General features: G+C 38.9%; 1 non-coding gene across 1 annotated transcript; it reads left to right on the top strand.

Moving 5' to 3' along the window:
- Positions 1–12329: 12329 nt before the first annotated feature.
- On the top strand, positions 12330–12461 carry LOC111550143. Its single transcript, XR_002733933.1, has one exon. It is a non-coding gene; the product is annotated as a small nucleolar RNA SNORA72 (small nucleolar RNA).
- The last annotated feature ends 13516 nt before the right edge of the window (positions 12462–25977 follow it).

Genomic DNA, 25977 nt, shown 5'->3' with positions numbered 1-25977 from the left:
TAAAGCTTTTCTTCTGGATTCCTGCCAGTTTTTTTGAAATCTATTGCTGGGAACTTCCTCCGGTGAATCTTAAACAATGAACTTCAGGCTGCTAATTGCTCAGAGGCTGTGTTCTGCCATAGGGAGCAGAGTGTATAAACTTAAAGGTCTGGTGATCGGGGTAGCACCTTGGAGTTTAGGGGCTCAAGACTCAGCTCTAGGCTACAGCCCCGAGTCTCACTTCCTTGAAATTCAGTTTAACAGCCACTGCTTGGAAACAAATGTGCAGCTCATTGTACTGATCAAACAGGAACCAGACCTAGACTTTGCTCTCAGAGACCTACAATTTACAGCAGGAAACAACGTAAAACTAGCAGCTAGAGTAGGGCAATAAGTGCTATGTGCGATCGCGGGAGATACTCTTTTTAACCAGGGAAACAAGAAATGCTTACTGCAGGAGATGGTATTTTAGAGTGTCCCTCACTCCCATTGACCCTACAAAGGTAAACGTTAGTCACTGGAAGTTCCCATCACTAGGAAACTTTCCAGAGGCATTGGGCGGGAGGGCAGGTGAGTGGGCAAACGAGCTGGAGAATGGAATGGAAGTCCCCTGAGAAGCTCAGAACTCCCAGGGAGGCCCTGGTACAAACAGACAACACTTTCCTCCTACCCCACTTCCAACAAGGCTCATTTGGGGCTGGAAGCAGAGCTCAAGCATCCATAGCAGCCCCTAGAACTCCAAATCTTAAGGTCACAGAGGAAAAAAAGGGGGTAAAATAAACCAAGGATGCCAGCCCTTGGATTCCTCTTACGATTTTCTACTCTCATCTTAGCTATTTGTTCAGCAAAGATCTGAGCACTACCTTCTGTGCTACGTGGTAGAGATTCAAGTAATAAACTAGACACACACGTAATAATAGTTACTGTGGGATGAGTACTTGTGGGTGCCAGGCACTGTGTGCTAAGCACTTTCATACATCTTCCCATTTAATGTTCACAACTGCCCAAAGAGAAACAGGCATTATCTAAATTTTAAAGATGAGTGTACTGAGTCTAAACAAGATTACACAACCACCACCACAATAAAACTACTTGGTATTTAACTGAGGAGTAGCAACAGAGCCAAGATTCAAATTCAGGTGTGTCTCACTCCAGGGTCTATGCTGTTAGGTGTTCTGACATTGTTTTACAAATAAGGTATAGTCTCTGTCTTCAGTGAACTTACCACATGCAATTAAGAATAAATCAGGCCAACATACATTACTTCTATAATAAAAATGTTCTTAGAAAAAATTAACTAGGCAGAATAAGTTCAATAACAGAGATATAAAAAACATGAAAGACTGGCAAAAAGTTTCCTGATTTCAGGGAGATCTCAGGGGGGTGGCAATGTTAAATGCTTCATAGTAGAACTTTTCCTGTTTTGGAACATAATTAAAATCTCAAATATGTATCTTCCCTTACAATTTCTCTGTGTGTGTTTTTATGGAATCTTCTTAGTAACCTTAAATTGGAAGTCACCAACTTACTTCTACAAAAAATGCCCTCTAGTGCTTGTGTATCTTGGTAATCTGAATTAAGTCGAGCCCTTTATGGCCCAGTCTTGGCATGATGTAAAAGTTGAAGAAAACAGCCTGTTAAAAGGAACCCAGATCTTCACTTTAGAAAGCCCCTGGGTGTATGTGTTGGGTGTGATGGGCAAATGCATTCTTCATGCAGAGAAAAACTTATAAAGTAGCCTTTTCCTGTCATTTCAACATCTCCCCCCATATAGCAGCTATTCCTTAAAATCTCTGTTAATATTCTCCCCAAAACGTGTACCCTCCTCATGCTTTCCTCCTTTCTTCCCTGGGATCCAGGGATTCAGTCTATTTTCCTCCATCGATCACTTGCTTTCTTTCTTTTTTTTTTTTTTTTTGAGACGAGGTCTCACTCCGTCGCCCAAGCTGGAGTACAGTGGCGCGAGCTCAGCTCACTGCAACATCCACCTCCCAGGTTCAAGCGATTCTCCTGCCTCAGCCTCCCGAGTAGCTGGGACTACAGGTGCTCACCACCATGCCAGGCTAATTTTTGTAGTTTTCAGTAGAGACGGAGTTTCACCATGTTGGCCTAGCCAGGCTGGTCTCGAAGCTTTCTTTTTGAGTTAATTTTATCAGTCTTTATTTGGCAATTCTCTCCTGCTCTCTGCAGTATGATCTTGTCTGCCCTCCAACACACACACATGCACATGCATGCACATACATACACCTGTGCACTCTTCACCCTGGTCTACTAATAAAGCCCGAGACTGAGGGATGGGAAAAAACTAGGTGGACAGTAGCAAAATATTTCTTGACAGATGAGAGAAAGAGGCTTGATATTTATTATTGTCATACATTTTATTCCATTTTTATTTTGTGCATTCCTTCCAGGTGTTTATCTTTATATTTTTATTTTATTTTGTGTATTCTTTAAAATGAATTTTATCGTGTATATTTGAGGTTTATGTCATGATGTTTTAGGACACATATAGATACTAAAATGATTACTATAGTAAAGCAAATTATCATACCTATCATCTCACATTGTGACTTTCTTGTATGTGACAAGAGTGACTAAAATCTACTTATTAATATTTAACAAAAATCCTAAATGCCATGTAATTTTACTCTATCATTTATCTGTAACAAGGTAAAACTTAACTTATCAAAATAGCATGCTGCCATGGATTTAATAGCAACAAAAGCATAACACTTCTGAAATATTCCTTGCCTAAAGAGTTAAAGAATAAATCTTAAATCTTTGAGATAAAGGTAAATATCAGTTAAATTTTCTGAAAAGTGAATATCAGATAAATATTTCTATCTGATTTTCTAAGCATTATAAATGACAAAAATCTCAACAGGGCATAAGAATAAATAATGGTGAATAAATAAAACACCCACAGTGACTGATGTGTGTGTGTGTGTATATATTATATATATATATATATATATATATTTTTTTTTTTTTTTAAGGTGGAGTCTCACTCTGTCTCACCCTGTCTCACCCAGGCTGGAGTGCAGTGGTGCGATCTTGGCTCACTGCAGCCTCCACCTGCTGGGTTCAAGCGATTCTCCTGTCTTAGCCTCCTGAGTAGCTAGGACTACAGGTGTGTGCCACCAAACCCGGGTAATTTTGTATTTTTGGTAGAGATGGGGTTTTCACCATGTCAGCCAGGTTGGTCTCAAACTCCTGACCTCAGGTAATCTGACCTCCTCGGTCTCCCAAAGTACTGAAATTACAGGCATGAGCCGCTGTGCCCAGCCGTGACTGACATATATTAAGTTAATTTGTCAGTTTAAAAAGCCGAACATGACTATGTTCTGATAATGAACAAAGTGGATTTTACCAAACTAAGGAAGACCAGGTATGGAAAGAGCCCTGCAATTCTAGCTCCCGGTAGGTGGTACTGAGAGGCAGTCTTGGAGGCCAACTGAATTCCTGCAGTGTGTTGATCATGTGGAGGAACTAACCTAAAAAGAGCAACCCTCCGCTGTGTTCTGCTTTGCAAACCTTGAATTGGCCGACTCTCGCTTGCATGAGCTCTCTCACCACAGAGATAGAGACAGAGACACAGAAGGACAGCCAGAAATAGAGAGACCTCCTTTGGCAGTGCCAATGAGTATTTTAACGTAATAACATAATTTAATAATGTCACAGGGGTTCCAGTCCACCAGATTTTTAGCACATTTGAATTACTTTAAGCATAAGATACCACACTTTACCTTGAAAGTACTCCACAAATAGAAAAGATGGTTATTAGATGACTTAACCATGTAAGTAGTATTTTCACAAATATTATCTCATCTCGTTCTCACAAAATCTTATGAGGGAGGCATAGCAAATATCAACCCCATTTTAAGGATATGAGGAAACTAATTAAGCAGTTACCAAAAAAAAAACACAAAGAAACAAAACCCACACACACACATAGGCTGGGCGCAGTGGCTCACGTCTGTAATCCCAGCACTTTGGGAGGCTGAGGCAGGCGGATCACGAGGTCAAGAGATCAAGACCATCCTGGCCAACAAGGTGAAACCCCATCTTTACTAAAAATACAAAAAATTAGCTGGGCGAGGTGGCACATGCCTGTAGTCCCAGCTACTTGGGAGGCTGAGGCAGGAGAATCACTTGAAACTGGGAGACAGAGGTTGCAGTGAGCCGAGATTGCGCCACTGAACTCCAACCTGGGTGACAGGGAGAGACTCCATCTCAAAAAAAAAAAAAAAAAAAGAAATGAAAAAGAAAGTACATGAGTAAATTAGGGTAGGGAATGGCAGGGAGTGTAAGGCTCATTTACATAAGGATTCTGAAAACACCCCTCTATACTTTTGGTTGGAGACCTACAACATTGAAGACCTGAGGAAGGTGTATTCTAAGTTGGAGAACAGCAAGTTTAAGAGCTGTGAGGCAGTAACGAGCTGGGAGTGACAGAAGGGCATTGAGGCCGGTATGAACGGATAGGGAGACGGGTGGGAGAAATAGAAAGTGGGCATCAGCTAGGGAAAGAAGTGAATGGAGAGGTTTAAAGCAGGTGAATGATATAATCAGATGTTCACTGTTAGAAGACCTTCTTGGCAGAATTCTGTGTGGAGAATGCGGCCATCCAGGCGAGAATTGGTGGTGGCCTCACGGTAGTGGGATTGAGAAGTGGTCAGAAGGGAGAGGTATTTTGAAGGGTAAACTGACAGGATTTGCTGGTGGATGTAGGATCCAAGGGGGAAAGGAAGATATCTTTTAGGTTTTTGACCCAAGAAACACTGTATCCTGTAGACTCATTTAGTTTCTAGAAACAAAGAGATTTAATGGTAAAACCTGTATGTGCCACATTATAGCTAAATTCATTGTATCATAATATTTATGTATGTGTGTTTGTTTTTTTGAGATGGAGTCTCGGAGTCTCGCTCTGTCACCAGTGTCTCCTGCTACACATGAACACACACACACACACACACACACTTGCAATCATCCTGACACTTTACACGTAAGCACTTTATCATGTATCTCCTTAGAATCACCCTTCTCCTATGTAACCATATTTGGGCTTCTTTACTCTTCCTGTTTCTCTCTCTTTCTCTTTCTACCCGCCCCCCTCACCACCACCTTCTGCTACACATGTACCCACACGCGCACGCACACACACACACAGTTGCAATCATCCTGACACTTCACACTTAAATACTTTATTGTGTATCTCCTTAAAATAGCCCTTCTTCTATATAACCACAGTGCCATTAATTTACACATAAAACTTCAAGCATTAATTCAATATTATCAAACAGTCTATAAGCAAATTCCCCCAGGATACCCAACACCATCTACAGAATGATCCAGAATCTATTGCATTTGGCCATGTCACTTTTAATTTAGAATATTTTCCCCACCTTTTCCTAGTTTTTCATGTCCTAGAAATTGTTAAGGAGTCCAAGCCAGACAATTTATGTCCCACAGTCTGGATTTGTCTGTTTCTTCATGATTGCATTCAGGTTAAACATTTTTGGTGAGAATATTCTACAGATGCTATTGCACTTCCCACTTATCCACTAGGGAATACATAGTGTCAGTTTGTCCTCTCATTGGTGACACTAAATTTATTACTAGCTTTTCCCATGATAAAAATATAATTGTTTTCCTCTGCTGTTAATAAGTGGCTTGATATGTATTTGAAAGGATAAATATGATCTTTTGAGAGCTTATGAATATCCCATTCCCCAAAAGCCTTTCACTTAATGGTTTTGGCTTCCATTAATGATCTTTACCTGAATCAGTTATTGCATTGGGAGCTACAAAATGGTGATTTTCCTCCTAAATCTCTAATTCCTTGACATTTGCTAGCTGGCATTCCTCTATAAATATGAGCTTTATCACCCGTATCCATCATTTATCTCTCTCTCTTTCTCATCGCTGTGGACTCACAGACACTTTGTAATTTCAAAGTTTTGTAATTCAGTGCTATTCAAACTCAGGTCCACGGATCAGCAAAATCAGCATTGCCTGTGAGCTGCTTAGAAATGTAAATTCCTGCTCCCTCCCTCTCCACCACCCCAGACTAACTAATCAGAATCTTGGCTGGGGGCAAGGGGTGTCCAGGAATTTGTGTTGTGACCAACACTGTTATACAGTCCTCCCTCAGTATCCATGGAGAATTGGTTCCAAGACCTCCCCAAGATACCAAAATCTGAGGATACTTAAGTCCTTGATATAAATGGCATAGTATTTGCATATAACCAACCCACATCCTCCCATACACTTTAAATCATTTTAGATTACTTATAATACAATGTAAATGCTATGTAAATAGTTGTTATACTGTATTGTTTAAAGAATAATGACAAGAAAAGGGGTCTGTATATGCTCAGCACAGACACAATTTGATATGTATTTGAAATGATAAATATGATCTTTTGAGAGCTTATGAATATCCTATTCACCAAAAGCCTTTCACTTAATGGTTTTGGCCTCCACTGATGATGAGCTTTAAATATGAGCTTTAAAGCTTATACCCAGGCTGGAGTACAGTGGCGCAATCTTGGCTCACTGCAGCCTCTGCCTCCCGGGTTCACGCCATTATCCTGTCTCAGCTGGGACTACAGGCGCCCATCACCACGCCTGGCTAATTTTTTGTATTTTTAGTAGAGACGGGGTTTCACCATGTTAGCCAGGATGGTCTCAATCTCCTGACCTTGTGATCCACCCACCTCGGCCTCCCAAAGTGCTGGGATTACAGGCTTAAGCCACTGCACTTGGCTAACAAACTGATTCTTACATATCTCTCCTCAAGTTATACATAAGGTATAATACAATACAACCTTGTACTTCTAAGTCAGATTGGACTTTCTTTCACTTTAAAGCATTTTTTCACTCGAGTTTAATGTACGTACTTTAGTTGCCAATGAATGAGGAACATAAGAGACCGTGGTGATGACACCAGCTTCTGTTTAATGGGATAACTCCCAGTAGCCTCATAGTTTTATTTCTGCTCTTGCTTTAATAATGTATTTTACATGTATTCTAAAATTTAATATAACATAAAAATGCACAGATCCCAATTAGTAAAAATGCATATATAGAATATATAAAATACATAAAATATCTAGGTAGTTGTATATAAGTGACTAGAATTCTGTACAGTTCTCAATATTTTCCAAAGTTTCTACAGTGAACATGTGTTACTTTTATATTCAGTGATAACACGCTTTATTTTTAAAGGAGCTGTTTAATTTTCATAGCGTATATAAACCATGAGTTGACAATGCATGTATGGCCTTAGAACTGTCATTTCAAATGCATTAATCTAAAGTATTAAGAAGTCCTTTTAAAGACCAGAAGTATTGCAATGTATAGACACATGGGGGCACTGTAACCAAGTATTAATCATCAAAGAAAAACAAATCCAATAACCAAAACAGTTAACGTATTGAAAATTCACTGTAGTCCAGGTTCTGTTCTTAGCATTTATATGTATTATCTCATTTAATCCTCACATTAAATCCGGGGAATACCCTTATTATCCCCATTAGTACAGTGATCTGAGACTCAAAGCTATGCAGCCACCTAAAATTGTAAAAAGCATTTACTGTGGCCTTTTATACATAATCAAGCTTTCACTATCAGTTGTTTGGTGAGAACTCTATACTGTACTTCTGTGCAAAAGTTTAATTCTCTCTTAAGTCATGGCCTACTTCATACTATCAAATGCTTTCTCGGCTGGGTGCGGTGGCTCATGCATGTAATCTCAGCACTTTGGGAGGCTGAGGCGGACGGATCACTTGAGGTCAGGAGTTCGAGACCAGCCTGGCCAATATGGTGAAACCCCCATCTCTACCAAAAATACAAAAATTAGCCGGGCATGGTGGTGTGCGCCTGTAGTCCCAGCTACACAGGAGGCTGAGTCAGGAGAATCGCTTGAACTCAGGAGGTGGAGGTTGCAGTGAGCCGAGATTGCGCCACTGTAATCCAGCTGGGGCAACAAGAGAGAAACTCCATCTAGGAAAGAAAAAAAGGAAGAAAGAAAGAAAGGAAGGAAGGAAGGAAGGAAGGAAGGAAGGAAGGAAGGAAGGAAGGGAGGGAGGGAGGGAGGGAGGGAGGGAGGGAGGGAAAACCAAAAACTAAAAAAACCCAAATATTCTCTCCGTTGCTCTCCTCAGAGTCTAAGGACAGCTAGGGAGCAGAGAATCGATATTTAATAAAATTTCATTTCTTCATCAGCAATATATCATAAAATTACAGAAAGTTAGAAAAAATGGATAAATATAACTATTAGCATTTTGCTGCATTTTCTTGCAGTCTTAATTCTTCTTCAATGTGTATATAATTCAATGTATCACTTAAAATTGTATTTATGTTTTGACAGGTAAACAAAAATTGTATATATTTATGATGTACAATGTGACATTTCAAAATATCTATACAGTTTGGGATGGCTCAATTAATATATGCATTACCTCACATACTTATTTTTCTATGGTGAGAACACAAAATCTACTCTGTTAGTGATGTTCAGTTATACAATACATTGTTATCAACTATAATCACCATGTTATACAATAGATTTCCTGAACTCATTCCTCCTGAGTAAAATTTTGTATCTTTTGACCGATATCTACCTGCACCAAGCCTGGTAATCACCATTCTACTCTCTGATTCTAGTGAGTTCAACCTTTTAAGATTCCACATTTATGTGAGATCATGTAGTATTTGTCTTAATATATCATTTTTGATAATTTGGTAATTCAAGTTTTTTCTTCTATCATCACATTCACATATTATATACCTTTACCATGTTATATATCTTTTAGAACCATCAATTTTCAATGTTACCTCATTTCCAAAGTAGTAGACATATCATATTAAATGTTAGGTAGTTGCACACAATTGTAGGTTTTTAACCATTTCTCTACCATTAGTTTTTTACATTGCAGTCAATTTTTCATGTTGTAAATAATTCAGCAAAAGCATTTTCATGCATGTACTGCCAACCCCATATTTATTACTTCATTCACTGATGAATCTGGGCAAAGTACATTGAAAAGCTTCTGGAAAGGGTTCAACATTTTAGGTGCTATTAAAAGCATTTGTGATTAGTGGAGGTCAAAATGTCAACATTAACAGGAGTTTGGAAGAAGTCGATTCCAACCCTCATGGATGACTTTGAGGGAGTTCAAGACTTCAGTGGAGGGGGTCACTGCAGATGTGATGGAAATAGCAAGATAACTACAATTAGAAGTGGAGTCTGAAGATGTGACTGCATTTCTGCAATCTCATGATCCAAGTTTAGCAAATAAGGAGTTGTCTTTTATACATGAGCAAAGAAAGTGGTTTCTTGAGACAGAATCTATTGAGATTTCCTTCTTGAGAGAGAAGGAAAAGAGAGCTCTGGAGTTCCTCAGAGTGGCAACTACATGCTATATCTGAAAGTAAGAGTGTGGGGTGGGTGGGGGGGGCACATCTACTCAAACACCTCACTGCTCAGACATCAGGAAGCATAATCCCATATGTGCTGGGAAAGGGTAAAATTGGAAATATTTGGTGAACTAAATTATTATTAAAGATAAATATATATGTATTAATTTAACTAAGGAAGCAATTTGAGTAAGTTAGAGGTCATTTGAGGAGGCCTTATCTAAGGGAAATAGAGACTAGAGAAGGAACAGGAGATGGAGTGAGGGACTAATTGGGTGTGCCAGGCATGAAAGAGCAGAATGATAGCAGATTTTCAGTCTAGATGATTATAGGAAGGGTGATGTCAATGAGAAGATAAGGTGAGTGGTGCTTATCAGCGTGCAGCTGAGACACCTACATTTGACCTTACCTTTTGCTTGATAAGATCTACTATCTTTGCTTCAAGCCTTTTGCTCAGTATACTCTGCTTCTCCTTTGTGTTGAGTTACTGGAGATCCAGCTAGAAATCAGAATTGGTCCCTCCTCTGGGTGGATGGACAGATGCCATGGGTAAGGAACATACGCAGGAATTTTAGGGATATGTAAAGTGCTTTGTGTACATTACCTAATTTTTTAAATTATAATTTATGTTCTAGGGTACATGTGCACAACATGCAGGTTTGTTACACATGTCCGTCAATGACAGACTGGATTAAGAAAATGTGGCACACATACACCATGGAATACTATGCAGTCATAAAAAGGATGAGTTCATGTCCTTTGTAGGGACATGGATGCAGCTGGAATACATTACTTGATTTAAACTTCAAAATATCTCATGAGTAAAATACGATTATGTTCCTTTTAAAGAAGAAGAATTATTAGACTATCTAGAATCCAGCTCTGCTACGTAATCTTATGCCAGTTAGTTCACCCCTCTGAACCTTCGGTCTCTCCATTTTAAAAGGTGAATACTCCCTACACTGATGGTCATGGGGACTATGGTGTTGCGAAAGGGCCAGAGAGTGCACCAGCACACCACCCTGACGTCCTCTCACCCTGCCAGGGCCTATGATCGAGAGAAAGGGGAGAGGGGCACCTAGCCCCACCCCTGGCCCTTGCAGTGAGATGATGTCAGTCTCCACACACTTCGGGCTGCCTTTGAGCCGTAGCCTACAGAGCAATGATTAGACCCTACTCCTGGCCCACACAGTGCACTGACGCCATGCCCTACTGGCTGCTGCTGCATGCTGATGCTGACATCACCCTGTGGGTGTTCTCACCCCCGAGGACCCAGAATCTCATTTGCTAGAGGGAGAGGCAGGTGCCAAGAGCAGTGGGGCTTGTGTGGAGTCGATGTGACATCAGCCTCAGTGACCAATAGCTCTGGACAACTTATAGGGCCATATCTGAACCTTGACCTTGGGGGTACCTTGTCTGATGATTGCACTGAGATTGCATGCAATAGGGATTGGTTATTTCTACAGAGCAATGTAGAGGCTGCCTCTCTGGAGGGGTAATGGAAGGACAACTTGACCTCCAATCTAAACTTTTAAAAAGAGTTGTATACATGTGTTGTCTCTACTCATTTCCCATTTACTCCTCAACCCATTCCAACTGTTAAAGATTATTTCTAAAAGGTAAAATCAGAAATCTATGCAAATATACAAACATAAAGTGAACATGTGTCAATTAACTCATTAATTAATAAAGGAACCAGTTGTCAATCTAAAATAAACAGCAGAGAGACCGACTCTCCAAAACAGAGTTAATTCAAGAATAGCAAGAAATTACAATTTCGGGTGCGGGTTCTGTGTCAGGCCATAGGTGCATCCAAAGAGGTTTGGGTAAGAGCAGGCTTTTAAAAGAAAAAAGAATTACAGGCAATATGCTTTGAAACAATGACCATTGGTTACAGGGGCTTGTTGCAGGAGTTGGCATTAGCTTATTGGTAGAGACAGCCATTGTTAGGCAAGCGTCCTTGTGCAAGTGGCTTATCTGGAATACTGAGATTTTGAGGAATTTCTTGCAATAATTCGTACTACAAACTTAGATGCCTGAGGGCTTCTTCTCCATAGCCTCCTGGCTCCATTTCATTAGATTTGACATAAGTGACTTCATTTTGACACTGATAACTTCACACAGTAAGACATTATGACTGTCTCAAAGAACCTTAAGAAGTACATAAATAGACAGTAGTATTCTGGAATGAATTTCTTCCCCCATCCTCTCTCTCATCCAATGGATGAAAAAGATCTTTTGACTCAGCTTCCAAATTGGATTAATCTTTTCTCCAGCTTCACAAACACCATCTTACTCTGAGCGAAATTATCTGTGGATCCGACTATTGCCTTCCAGTTGGCCTCACCTTCTGCCCCCCAAATCTGTTTGCTAGAGTTTCCAAAGTGATCTTTTTTAAAAAAAGAAGAAAAAGAACAGCAATAAACTAGATCATGTTGCTTCCCTTTGTAAAATCTTCCAAGGGCTTCTTTGCTTGGAGATTTAAATCCATACTCTTTGTGCTTGCTTACAAGGAAATATGTGATCTATCTGTGCCTCTTCTCGAATATCATGTACCAGTCTGCCTTCCCACAGTGCTCTAGGGCCTTCTGCTTAGAATGCTCTTCCTCCTGAATTTTCCACTGTCATCTCCTTTTCATTTTTAGATTTCAGCTTGAATATTGCCTTCTCAGGCCTTTCCAGACCCTGCATTCTAAACTGGCCACTCAATCATTCTTATTTAAAATGCTAAATATCAATCACTTTGATACAAAATTTGTGTATCGTCCCTCTCTCCACCCCCAATAAAAATGAAAGTGCATAAGTTCAGCAAGAAAAGCTCTGATTTACACTGTTCACCAATGTCTTCTCAGCTAATAGGACACTTAATTGAGTTCAGCATGTTATCTTTTCATGCGTTGGGGTTTATCACTTAAATTAAGAAGTTACTATGAATATTGTTGCTGTTCTGATTTTGTAATAATCAGGACAGGCTAAACATTCACAATATTAAGACCATGCATGTATCCCTAGACCTAGTTCTTTCCCCAGGTCTGGTTTTATAAATGCTGGTGATAAACCAGGTCTGATATATTATATGATCATTTTGTGTGATCATATAATGGCTGTGATTCTAGGTTATCTTTGATCAACCTTAAGAAAAATGACAGTACAGTTAACATACTAACTTTTGCAAAAAATCAGTGCTAATTTGCAGACTGTGGTCTAAAGAAGGGATAACCAAAGTAGAGAAATGTGATGGCACCAGTTGCTATTAAATGAATTGTAAAAATTACTGTATATACAAATTTAAAAATAAAAAATAAGCAGTTAATTGTCATAACAAAAGGTTTAATTATTTAAAATAAGTACTACCTGAGATACATTTACAAACAATATTAGATTATTTTATGTGAAAAATACTTTGGATTAAAGAAAAAAGGTGTTAAAAATATTTTCTGTGCTGGATTTCCAAAGCATATTATTGAAGATGATATTTTCAAGGATTCTAATAGTTCTTTTTCTCTTTTAATTGCTTAGATCATAATCTAGAAAAAGAATTTTAGGTTGATAATCCAATCTAAATTTCCAGTCACTATTTAGCAGACGTTTTTTGCTCCGTCTCTGGCCAATCTCCATGTTAAATGAGAGAGGATTCCAAATAAGACCTGGTGAAGGTGACATTTGAGTTTCAATATGAGTAGAGTGAAAACAGAAGTAGGTGAAAAGCAGAGAAACTGGTGCTTTAGGCAAAGGCGTGAATTCAGGTCTTGTTCTGGAGACAGAATATAAATGAGATTAGCTGGAAGGGTTGGTGGGAGCCAAAACATCAGAGGCCGTAAAGTTGAGGAATTAAGGTCTTACTCTGCATGGGAAGCCAACAGATTTTAGACTGAGTGTCATGGTCCTGTGTTGTTCGTGTTGTCATGGATAAGACTGTGCAACATTAGCTAAGTAATGGACACAAATAGACCTCACATACTTAATCAAAATCAATAGGGACCAGGTACTAGTGATTATGAACAAAAGGAGTTTCCAGTAGACCTTGGAATTACACATTAGAGCTAATGGACATATGAAAAAGATTTATTCATTTATCTTTCAGTCGTTATTTAGAGGGCACCAACCATGAGTCAGGCACACAGGGAGACCTCCAAGCTATTTTCAGTATGCTGAAAGACCTAAAAGAAAATTGTCTATTTCCTCTCAACAGGCTGAGTAGGGTGATTAAAATTTCTTGTTAGTTTGCTTTGGGTTGGAATTTACGGGAATTCACTATGGGAACACTAATAATCTCAGGATGACCAGAAGCTCTGATAACAAAAGATAATAAAAAAGATGATAATTGGTATTTGGTTTTCTTAAAGAGAGAATGAACTGAAATTTAATGTAGTTTGCTAGGTAAAATTATTCAGAATGTGGAAAAGCCAATGCAGGGAAGAATATTCAGGAGACAAAAGTAATGAAATTCAGATTCCCACCTTTACATAGTCTCTTTTATATAAATCCCAACCTGTTTCTCCTCCCCTAATTTCCACCTCAGTAATGGCCCCACAATTCTTTCAGCTACAAACCCCGGAAACCTGGGCATTCTTCTCAACTCCTGCCTCCATTTAGTTCTTCTATCAAATCACAAACCAAACTATTGACTCTACCTCTGAAACTTTTCTAGAATCTTACCCTCTTCTTTATTCACACTATTCTGGCCTCTGTTGATGTCACAGGAGACTCTCTTCCTTCACCATACTACGGCTTTTTCCTTTGTTTTGCAGAGTGGGTGGAATTCACAAACTAACTGTTGAGCAAACCAAGGTCTGTGTAACCTTGCCCAGAAAGATTAATTATACATAATGCAACAGGGAATAAAATATGTCACAGTTGTCAAATTCTTCTGAGATATCCTTGTATGTCCAGAAGCTGTGCTAGCTAGTTATTGAGTTTTTATTAGAAAAGAAGGAGGAATGTGTCCTTCAGTGTCCTGAATGAGCTAGAAAGTTGTGATTGGGTATCATAATCTAATCTGCCTTAATTGAGATAAGCAAGAATGATGGGTTATTACCACAGGGTCACCATTCCTGCCCAAGGAAGTTATAACTATAATCGGATTACCTCTCCTCTTAGGCAGTTGGGCTTGGTGTATGCATGCAGAAATGAAGGTGACAACTATTGCTTAGCATTGTCTTGGATAACTAATAAAAGTAAAGTTAAAAGCAATTTATCAAACCACTTTCAACTTATTCCATATTCTGTAACTATTATCTCTTTGCACCTAGGAAAAGCAAAGTAAGACCTAGCCTAGTGAGGTACAAATTGTAATCGCTTACCCAGCAGCCATTTTTCCCCTTTTCTTATCATATTTGACACATACATACACTTTAAAAAATTTGTTATTTATTTTAAATTCAACTGGCAATCCTGTATGTTTTTGTCAACCTTAATATTCATGAACTCAATAGTCATATTCCTTGGTGCATATACTTCTACAAATATGTCCAGATTGGAAAAAAATAACTTTTACAATGATAATGTTTCAACTCTCTAGGATTCCTCTTCTCATAGTTTCAAATGAGTAATAAAAAGCCACATCAGCAGTATCAAATTGTTGTTTAAACAAATATAAATGATATCCTGTGAACGAAGAATTAAATATCCTGACCTGACAGTCAGAAAAATGTGTGCTAGACTTTGAAATGGCAAAAAAAGATTACCGAGTCTTGTGTCTTATGCATCCTTGTGGGGTATCTCCTCCTTCGATTTTATTTGAGCAACCTACAACTTTGTAGATGATAGAGTCTGCAGATGACTCCTGTCCATAATGTGCAGATGAATTCTGTCCAATGAAGGGACTACTGATTTCCTTCCATGCCCTGTGGAAAAAACCAGTTTTGCATCTATTTGTAAATTCATTTCAGCATTCCTTTTCTCTCTCTCTCTTTGAATTCACCTTTGAACCAGTTATATCTTTAACATGTTCTCATGTTAATTAATAAATTAAATAAAATCTTTGACACATGTCCATTTTACTTTTTTATGAGAATCATGATTTTACATTTAAAATATGTATTTTTAGCAATGCCTTTGGAATAATAAGTCAGTTCACTGACAGTTAGTGCTAGGATATATTTTCAATCATCTTAGGAGGCTTTTTATGTTTTTCTTAAAGCAATTCCAAAACAAATTATTTCTTACACATATTTTTGGTAATTTTTTTCGCTAAGGAGAAATAAAATATAATGACTTACAAGATAAAATTTGAGGCACTGTTGTCATAGGGAAACTTAGGAAAGGAACTGGAAGATAAGATTGAGGTAGAGGACGAGAAAGAGAATAATAATGACTTTTTAAAGTAAAGTAAACAAATGAACAAACAAACAAAACCCAAAGCCCTTTCACCAAATCCTCACAGAGAGACGGATAATGCCTTAACATCTGCACCAATTAGTGACCTTACTCTTCAGCAGTCCTCATTACCCAATATGAGGACAAATTCCTTGGCGGAAGGAAGAAGAGTGGAAATGGAGACGAAAGCCTCCAACACTTCCCCTTAGAGGCCAACACACCCTTTCTGTTCAGTCTACCCACTTCCAGATATTCCCTCTTCAAAAGCACCCCATTCCCCTGCCATGAGCCTTGTCCTTTCGATGCTTTACTTGTATGTAGGGACTGTATGGAGAGATAATATGAGGAATATTTTCAGAAAAGCAAATAGAGGGAACAGTGCTTTTGGTGGTGAGTTGTTCTGGGCTGGGTTCTTTAGGAAGTGAGGAGCTGGAAGAAGAGGAATAACCACATGGGCATCTGGTATGGTAGATGTTTGGATCTCTCTGAATACTTAGAAAAACTTTAGCAGGTTCCCAAGTGATGGCCCTTCAAGACTACCCAGCAACAATTTTTCTCCCTACCTGCATACCCCAAGCTCCCCAGCTGCCCTATCAGGAGACTTCAAGAGCAGTATCAGGGGACAGAAGGTAAACACTATGCAAAGGTCCTGAGCCTCCGTGTGGAGAGGGTGCTGGAGACAAGTACGGGTGGTGTGGGTACAGACTTATGATCTGACACCAGCAACAGCAGGCTCCTCGCTCCCAACTGAAGTTCACACTTGGTAAGGGCAGGGCCATTCCCCACCTCCTGGGCTACCCTAGTAACTCTCAGAGACTTGAAACTCCCTGGCCCCTATATCTTCAATCCCCAGTGAAAATTGTGGGTTCCAGAAGTACCTCTGGCCCTAAATGACATTTTCATAGCTGCTGTCTTTTGTTTGTTTTCAGATGAAATAACTGTTGGCCAGGCACAGTGGCTCATGCTTGTAACCCTCGCTCTTTGAGGGCAAGACAGGAGGATCACTTGAGCCCAGGAATTTGAGACCACCCTGGGCAAAGTAGTGCGACCTTGTCGCTATTATTACCAAAAAATTAGTTGGGCGTGGAGTATCGCTCAAGCCCAGACTTCAGTGAGCTGTGATTGTGCCACTACACTCCAGCCTGGGTTGCAGAGTGAGACCCTGTCTCAAAAATAATTGTAGTAATTTTTACTTATTAATACTTTATTCTATATTGCAATATATCTATTTCTATATCTATAATCTCCAATTCTCAAAACAAAATGTACAAGGCAGCTATTATTATAAATGGTTCAGTATAAATAGCTCATTAGAGGGAGGGTGGCTGCATTCTACAGAGCTCCAGGAGCCACAGAAGTGTCTGCTGCAAAGCTTTGGCTCTTCCCAGTGTCCCCTTGCCCCTACCTGCACCCTCTGAAGGGGTTCGGTTCCAGTCTGCAGCAGAGGCTTCTATAGGAAGAGATACTGTCTTTGCCTGCCACATCTAAATGACCTTCCTGAGTCCTCACCTAGGAAAAGGCAAAGTTTCAGACTTGTGCCAGGAAAATATTAAACCACAGTCTTGATGAATGTGGCCATAGCTGCCTTGTTTATTAATGGCAATCCATTTTCTCACTAGTTAGTTTAGTGCAGGGACCATGTACAGCCAAGCCCTAGCAAAATGCTTGGCACAGAGAAGACATTTAGTAAGTATTTGTTAGGGGAAATTAATGCATTGCGTGCAATCTTTTATTTTGTTCACATTAGAAAACAAAAGCATGCAATTCTCTTTTAGCATTAATAAGTATTGGATTATTAATGATGGAACAAGATGGAATGATGGAACAGCAGAGTGTTATTAAAGGTCAATATAATGAATTCCCTATATCCTCTAACAGATTCAGATACATATAGCTAGATTCCTTAGTACAATCATAAAATCTTGCAAGAGGGAGACAAACACAGGTTACAATTATTTTAAAAATTATATAGTAGTACATGTTCACAGTAAAAATTTATACTACACAGGTGTATAGCAAAAGAAAGAGTCTCTTCTACATCCCCCCTCCAATCCTATTTCCCTCTCTAGAAAAAAGTGCTGTTAATGACTCAGTATGTATCCATCAAATCTTTTGTGCATTTATAAATATGTATAGTGATTCCACATAAGTAGGATTATGATCTACATATTGCTCATGAGTTGATATTTCATTAATCACCTTTCCACTTCAGTGTAGTTAAATTTGCTGGTTGCACAGTGTGGCTATCCCATAAATTATTTAATTATTCCCTTACTGGTGGATTTTCAGGTACTTCCAATATTTCATTCATATAACAATTGCTGCAATAAGCATTTATATGTGAATATGTGTGCATGTCTCACATTTGCTTATATTTTTGTAGACTAGATCTCTAGAAATGACATCACTGAGTCAAATGATACGGGCATATAAAATTTTGACAGACACTACCAAGTGGATCTCTAAAAATTTTATATCTCCAAAAATCATGTGTCATGATTGACGATATATAATTGATGACTGATATAGATGATTGACATGTTCATCAACTGTATTTGGCAGTCCATTGCCTGCATTCTTACTGATACTGAATATTAGCAATGTTTTTCATTTTTTCCCCATTTTAAGTGTGAAAAAAATTATGTCTCATTGTTATTTTACTTTTTGTTTTCCTGAATACCAGTGAGAGTAGGCATCTTTTTGAAAGCTTCTTGGTCATTTATCTTTTACCATATGTGAATTACCTGTGCATGTCCTCAGGAAGTAGAGATCTCTATCCTCCTGTGCAACCAACAGGGCTAAGGCTGAGGCTGAGAGTGTAACAGCATGTGTAAATTGTTCGGGATTGTTTGCCTGACACCCATCCACTCTGGCTTCCAAAACCTGGAAGGTTTGGCTTAGCGATACTTCACATGACTGTTAAGAGTGCTTCAGTCAACAAATCCAGGCTCTGCAAATTGAATTACTGCATATCTGAAAGCAATAAGGATTCCCATCACTGGAGGTAAGCAGGGTAGCACTAACATTTGATGCATTGCTAAGGTTTTAACATAAGATTAATTGGGATTGGGTAAAGATAGAGGGCAAGGTATTGAGACCAAACCCCTGTTTCTCTAAATCAGTATAGGATTCTCATTAATCTTTAAGACTGTGGAGTGGGATGATCCCTTATAACCATATGGAAGGCCTTGGAAAAAGAAAATGATAGGTTTGTTAGTTAACTGCCAACCCAAGGGATGTGTTGAAAGCCAGAAAGTTTCTATGGCATCTCAAAAGTTGACTCATCTCCTGCAGACTGTGCTGAAAAGCAGACTCAGATCTGATTATAAAGGTGTCAGTGCTGCAAAGGAGACTAGACAGATGCACAGCCCAAGCAAAACTCCTACATCAGAATCAGGGTCCTGATAGGGGAAGAAAACAACCCTGACACTGGGTATAAGGAACATATTGATGGATGATTCTGAGTTCTTAAATTTCAGATTTCCCCAAGCCATATTACCTGTCAGAAACAGTTCTTTCCCCTGGGAAAAGTCTTCCCTTGCCTGAAGAGTACACCACTGCTTTACATGAAGCACATGCCTCACAAGATGACGTGGATTCTCCTCAACGATTCCCCTCAAGAATCTTCCCCCTTCCCCTGCCCCTTATTTTACAGACTTATAACCAGAGTCAACTCAAAGCCGAGCCTTAGAGGTGAAATATAAGAAAGAATTATTCTTGGAATAAATGGCTTACATACCAAAGGAATTACAGAACCTTGCTAATATGCACAGAAAGAAATAAGGTAAAATATATGATCTCAGAGATGTTTTTCCAGGGGGAAAAGTGTACAACAGGCTGGAGAAGAGAAATTCATTGACGTAGGAATACTCACTCATGACTCAGGACTTAATGGCTCGGAGGGACCCTGGAATAATTAGTTCTAAGAGTTTTCTGTGATGGCTTGTTGAACCCTGGACATGATGAAGGATGATAGTAAATTAAGTGGAGCTTCCAGAATTTCTTTGGCATGGTATTAAATTGGTTCTTGGTATAGGAAATATTAGAATGGATTTGTTATGTAGGCCTAAATCTGTGTTCTCCAAGAGGGCCAACCACTCTCTGTACTGAGGTAATAAGGAATGCACTGATGAGAAGCCTCTGGTATTTATTGGAAAAGCTTGGTAATCGCTATTTTCTGAAGGCTGGACGGTCCCTGTTTCCTGTAGACCGTGAGAGAAGCTTTCTTGCAGCGGGACTCCCTGATGTCAGTGGGGATTTTGGGATTCCACAATGGCAGCAGCTAGAAGACAGCACTTAAGCATCGAAGGCAAAATGGTGTAGTGTCTGCAGCAAAGCCAGAGTAGCAATCAGGGTGCCTCCATTTACAATACCTGTGGCAATGGATGAAAGATAGCATACATCTAGATGTGACATAGATGAACACTCAACCAAGAGTTTGCTTGATTTTTTGGCATTAACTTTATTATTTTTGTTAAAATGACACTTACAAATTGTAAGCAATCCTATATATATAGAAAATTCCCCCCCAAAATAATATTCTCACCAGAAAATACCACCTTTACCATTTTGGTGACCATTCATCCAGATATCTGTCTGCGCTTGTGTTCACAGTTTTATATGCATGAGATCTGGTTGTATGTGCTGTTTCTTTAACCTGCTTCTTTAGCTCAGTTTTCTGTAGGCATCCTTCCTCATCAATGACAATAGTAAAGAATTTTGACTGTATAAGGACAGTATGACATCATTTTATGAGCCTTGACATTGGGCCAGATTGTCTCCGTTCAAATGCCAGGTTCACCAATTTCTAGCTTTGTGAAAATAAATTGAATTCCCTGCACCTCAGTTTCCTTACCTCTAAAATGGGTATAGTAGCCATACATAGTTACTTAAGACTCTTGTGAAGATTAAAGGAGAGTTAATACATTGATCAATGCCTGACAAGTGTCACTTATTATTAGCCATTGCTTTACAGTCTTCTAGTAGTAGAAATTTAACTTTTCCTTTTAAAAAATTTATGTAAACAATGTTTCAGTGAACATCTTTGCTCCTACATCTTCTTATATTTGTGATTATTTTCTTAAGAAAATTCCCGGAAATGAGATCTCCAAAGGAAAAGTCATGATCCTTTTTCCTGAATGATATCTTTTATATTTTTCAGAATTTAAAGTTTCTAGCATGCGAATTATGTCCTCCTGGACTACACACGTAAATACGGATGTGTCCTATTATCTCTTTTTTATTATTAAATAGGAATTTGAGCTTGGGGGAGAGGTAAATTAGAAAACAAGGGCTCATATTGACATGTGGTGTTTCGTGATTCTTAAATTGCTTCTAATTCCATCCCCCGCACGTTTTGGCATGAATACAGAAGCACTGAATCTTGTCCAGGGTATCATGTTTAGAACAAGTGAGTGCCATCAGTGACCTTGTGCTAATGACCATGATCCCTTGGAAAGTGTCTTCTGTAACATGATCAAGTAGCTTAATGGATGATATCTGAGTCTTGAGAAAAAATATTTCATTGATTCATCCCACTTTGGCATCCAGATGTAGCATTTAGATGCTTCCCAGTTCTCCTATCCATGACAATTGATTCTCATGGCAGTATTTGCCGGCTGGGTTCCTGTTCCATGGTGCCTTTCTCTGAGCCTGTGAACTACTGTTAATTTCCCTCTAGAGAAAGGAAGTTTCATTCTTTCCACTCCCTATATTCCATCTCTATGTTCTGCTCCTCTAAGGAAAGCTCTACCTCGACTCTGTCCTTTTCTTTAAAATTTAACTTAATCTTTTCCCAAAACATTTTTCCTAACTTAACTTCTTAGTGTCTCTCTCTGGACTAGATTTTCATGTAACAGCTCTGTTTTAGGGAGAAGCTCCTTTTCTTTGCATGTGTTCTAGTATATGGAGCCTGGGAGGTGGTAAAGTCAAGCATCAAAATTGATTAAAACTGGTCTTAATTCACATTTTTATGAATTCGTTCTTCATGCTTCCATTCAGTTTTTTACATGGGTGTCATTCATTTGCTTAGTTATTATGCAATTATTCGTGCATGAAATAGATATATAGTCTATGTGCCTGCATTCAGTTTTCATGCATTCATCTCAGTACCCATTCATTCATTCATTCATTCATGCTTTAATTCACTGGGTCATTTAACTCAATCATTCACACCCCATTGTCCATGACATGCTTATTTCACATTGCATGCCTGTAGCAAAACATCTCATGTACTCCATACTTACATGTACTTACTATGTACCCACAAAAATATTAAAAAAATTAAAAAGGCATTAAAATAATTCAATCATTCATTTACATAGAATACATGTATTCAGTTATTTATTCATTTGTTTCTTCTATATGAGTCAGGAAGTAAGAAACCAATGGCACACTCAAATTTAGATGATTTGAAGGGATTATTTACAAAGGCGTGAGCAGAACATAAGACCACGAGGATTAGTGTAGCACCCTATCAGCTGGGCACTATTACCACCTCTGGGTCTGAAAAAACAAGGGAAGGGATAACCTGAGGCCTCATACTGAAGGATGCAGTAGGCCCCTGATGGCCTATATGGGAGGGAATCTGGCCATGAATATTATTATGTAATGCTCCTTCCTCTCCTGCTCATGCATCCTCACCCCTAATATTGTCCGAATGGAACTGTAAGTCAGTGTGCAAGAGTGAGATAGAGGTGGTTCACACTGGTTAGCTTTCTGGGGCACAGAGCAGGAGAAACAGGAGTGGAAAGAGGATCTGGAGAAGCAGAGGAAAGATATTCACACACCCTCTGAGGTGCTGAAGCTGGGCAGCACTATGTCTTTCTTTGTCTTTCCTACTAGTGGGAAAGAAGCAGAAGAGATAGTCAGGAAAATCCTGTCCAGGAAACTGCTTTCATACCAGAAAGCCACATAGAATGGAAAGAGCCTGGCTATTCATGAATCTTTGGATTATACCCCTTTGAGAAAATCTTTTGGGTTCCTCTATTACCTCCAGTCAAGAAGGGCACTCTCTTCTGTGACAATATTTTAACAACATACTGTGTCTGGATGACTGTACTACATACCATGAGGACACAGACTGTATCTTACTTGTCTTACGTCCCCAGAGCTTAGCCAGGGCCTGGCACACAGTAAATGTGGCATGAAAGGATGAATGGATGTATCAATGCTTGAATGAAAGGATGCTGAGTTTAGGGAGGTAATAGGCTCTTGACTTTCTTTCACAGTCCCACAAGGTGGCAGCAATTACCATGGTCCAATTTCTATGTGTAGCATTTAGATATGCATCTTCATCAAAGGTCTTATGAATAGGATATGTCTATTTTTAAAATTATTATATCAAGGATGGAATAATGCACTGAGGGAAAGGAAAAAATTAAATATTTACTATCATGAATATGTAGACATATAATAGATATGGCACTATAAATTTTACTTTAAAAGGGTTAATGCCTGGGTGATGGGGTGATCTGTGAAGCAAACCACCATGGCGCATTTACCCATGTAACAAACCTGCACATCCTGCACATGTACCCTGAAATTAAAATAAAAGTTGATTAAAAAAAAGAAAGCAGGATGTCAAGATTTGCACACCCATATTCAGAGCAGTATTATTTGAAATAGCCAAGAGGTGGAAGTAATCCAAATGTCCTTCGATGATGACTGAAGAAACAAAATGTTTTGTATGAAAAAAAAGCATTTACAAAACACGTGTTACTAAATTTGCAAAAGAAATAAAATTTTCCCTCTGTGAAAATGTTAAATACATGAATTATATTTGCCTATGTTTTCTGCATAATGTCTGTGTTATCTGCTTACCCAAAAATCACTTGCTGAGCTCTTCTTGTACACCTGGTCCTGTTTCTGGACTTCAAAGTTAAAAAATTTCACAGGTTCTGGTTTCTCAAGGAGCCTGCTTCTTTCCCCTCTTCGCTCCAGCCACTTCAGTCTTTGCAGAGACCATACATTGTGTTTCTTATACTGGGCTGTAAATTCTTGAATTCGTCACTGTTTCAGGCCATGTTAACTTCTGAAAAAGGGCATCATGTTTTTTAAAAAGTTACTAAATTTTCTTTACAAACTCAGGGATGATGGTGTCCCAGTGAAGTCAACAGTACTTTAATTTCATTGAAAGCACTTAAAATTCCTGTGTGTCTTAGAAATCAAGAGTATCGTTTCTTTATTTTAAAAAAATTGTTTTAACTTGCAGAAATCTTGCTTGGATTTTTATTACTTTTGCACTGTAGCAAAGATTGCCAAAACTTATCTTCAAAATTATCAGCAATTCTGGATTTAGCATAAATTTTACCTTCTAACTTTAAACAAAGCTATGTCCAAGAGATTAAGAAAAAGAATGCTAAGTAAAAGGAGACTTTTTTTTTTTTTTATGATCAAGAGGTCACTACAGAAGACCGATAAGAAGCTATGTGGGTGATTGGCTGGACCATGAGTGAATTCTTGACTTAAGATATCTGTCTTAATAACAGATAAGAATAAGAAGGTCAAGAATAGGAAGATAATAAAGAAAAAAAACAAGGCCCACGACACAATTGTGTCAGTGTACATTAGCTTCTTGGCAGTAGATCAAGTCTCTCAGACGTTGCTTCTCCCAAATCTCTCAGGTTTTTCTCAGCTGCTAAAGGAGAACTCACACTCATTCAACACCTGCTGAACCCCAGGAAGCAAATCAATCTTTTAAATATTGTATCACTTAAGCTTTACAATAGCTCTTTGTCAAAGGACAATTTTCAAAAAGTTAAAAACATGACTCTCACACAAAAATTGAATGAACATGTCAAAAATGTACTCAACTCATTGATGAATGAAGGAACTAGTAAACTGGCAAAGTTGGCACCCAAGGGCATTTGAGGAACAGGGGCTTATGTAGTATATCAGGAAAGGAATTTTTAAAAAAATACACCAAAGACTGTTAAAGTCCTACATATAGTAAAATTATAACCTTCAGCATTATTTTTTCCTGCTGGACAGAAATCTACAAATTAACGTGTAACTTCATAAGGGGGGCTCTGATCCAGTAGCAAATAGCAAAGTCAAACAAAATTTCATTCGCCTTGGAATAAAACAGTCCTTGAGCAGACCTGTTATATAATGACCCAGCATGATGCTAAAAAAAAAAAAGTCATCCTTTTTGTTTCTTTTAATTTCTTGTTCTACCTCCAGCTTTTTGTCTCTAAGCTGAGAGCTCTGTGGGGTCCCAGGCTGGCTATGTCTGTCTTTTTCACCACTGTGAAAAACATCCAAACATGTAATGTGCAGTGACATGCAGTACATAAATATTTGTTTAGCTGAATTGAATTGAGTTGTACAGAAAGGTTAGTAACTTGCATAAAATCCAACAGTAGGAAAGTGGCCGATTCCCTGAGACTTCTTATAATCTCTCAGTAGGTAAGTATATTAGTTTCCTAGGGCTGCTGTAATGAATTGTCACATACTAAGGACCTTAAAACAACAGAAATTCATTCCTTCACAGTTCCAGAGGATGAGAGTCTGAAATCAAGGTAGGGCCGTGATCCCTCTGAAGGTTCTAAAGAAGAATCTTTCCTTGCCTCTTCTAGTTTCAAGAATGCTAAGGTTTCCTGCAATCGTTGGTATTTGCGGCTTGTAGCTGCATCACTCCACTTTCTGCCTCAGTCTTTGCATGGCTGTCTTCCCTCTATGTGTGTGTATGTCTCTGCAAAGACTCTATTTCCAAATAAAGTCACATTCACAGTACTGGAAGTTAGGACTTGAATATATCTTTATAAGGGACCCAACTCAACAGGAGGCTTTGGAGTCAGAAGATCTTGAGCTTGAATTCCTTTAGACCATTTAGTCAGATGAGGATCTCTCAGCCTTGTCTGCATGCATGCTTTCTGCTTCCCCAGGTACTGAGGAAAATTCCTGTTCTTAGCCAAACAAAATTCCAGGAGCCCCAGGCACTTATCATGGCTATTTTGCATCATGACCTTTTGATCTTATAGTTCTAGTTCTAATAACAAATCTCTTTCACGTTCTCTGAAACAAATCCTTGCCTTTTGCCCAGGTTTTAGTAAGTGGATCTTTTTCTTTTCCCTGCTATGTCTGAGATTTTGGTACCTGCCCAGGAGGCCAGTTTTCCTGGGTCCTGGTCCATGCCCTGCTCTCGCCAGGGTACCTGGGTGCCATCAGCGCCAGTTGAGCAACATGAGTTACTGGAAAACAGGGAGAGAGCAGATGTCCCCTCCGACTGGAAAAGAGAAAACTGGCTTGGGTAGC

The sequence above is a fragment of the Piliocolobus tephrosceles genome, chromosome 2, assembly GCF_002776525.5.
Source record: "Piliocolobus tephrosceles isolate RC106 chromosome 2, ASM277652v3, whole genome shotgun sequence".
NCBI lineage: Eukaryota > Metazoa > Chordata > Mammalia > Primates > Cercopithecidae > Piliocolobus > Piliocolobus tephrosceles.
The sequence above is the reverse complement of the archived record's forward strand: the minus strand, read 5'-3'. Positions and strand labels throughout refer to the sequence as shown.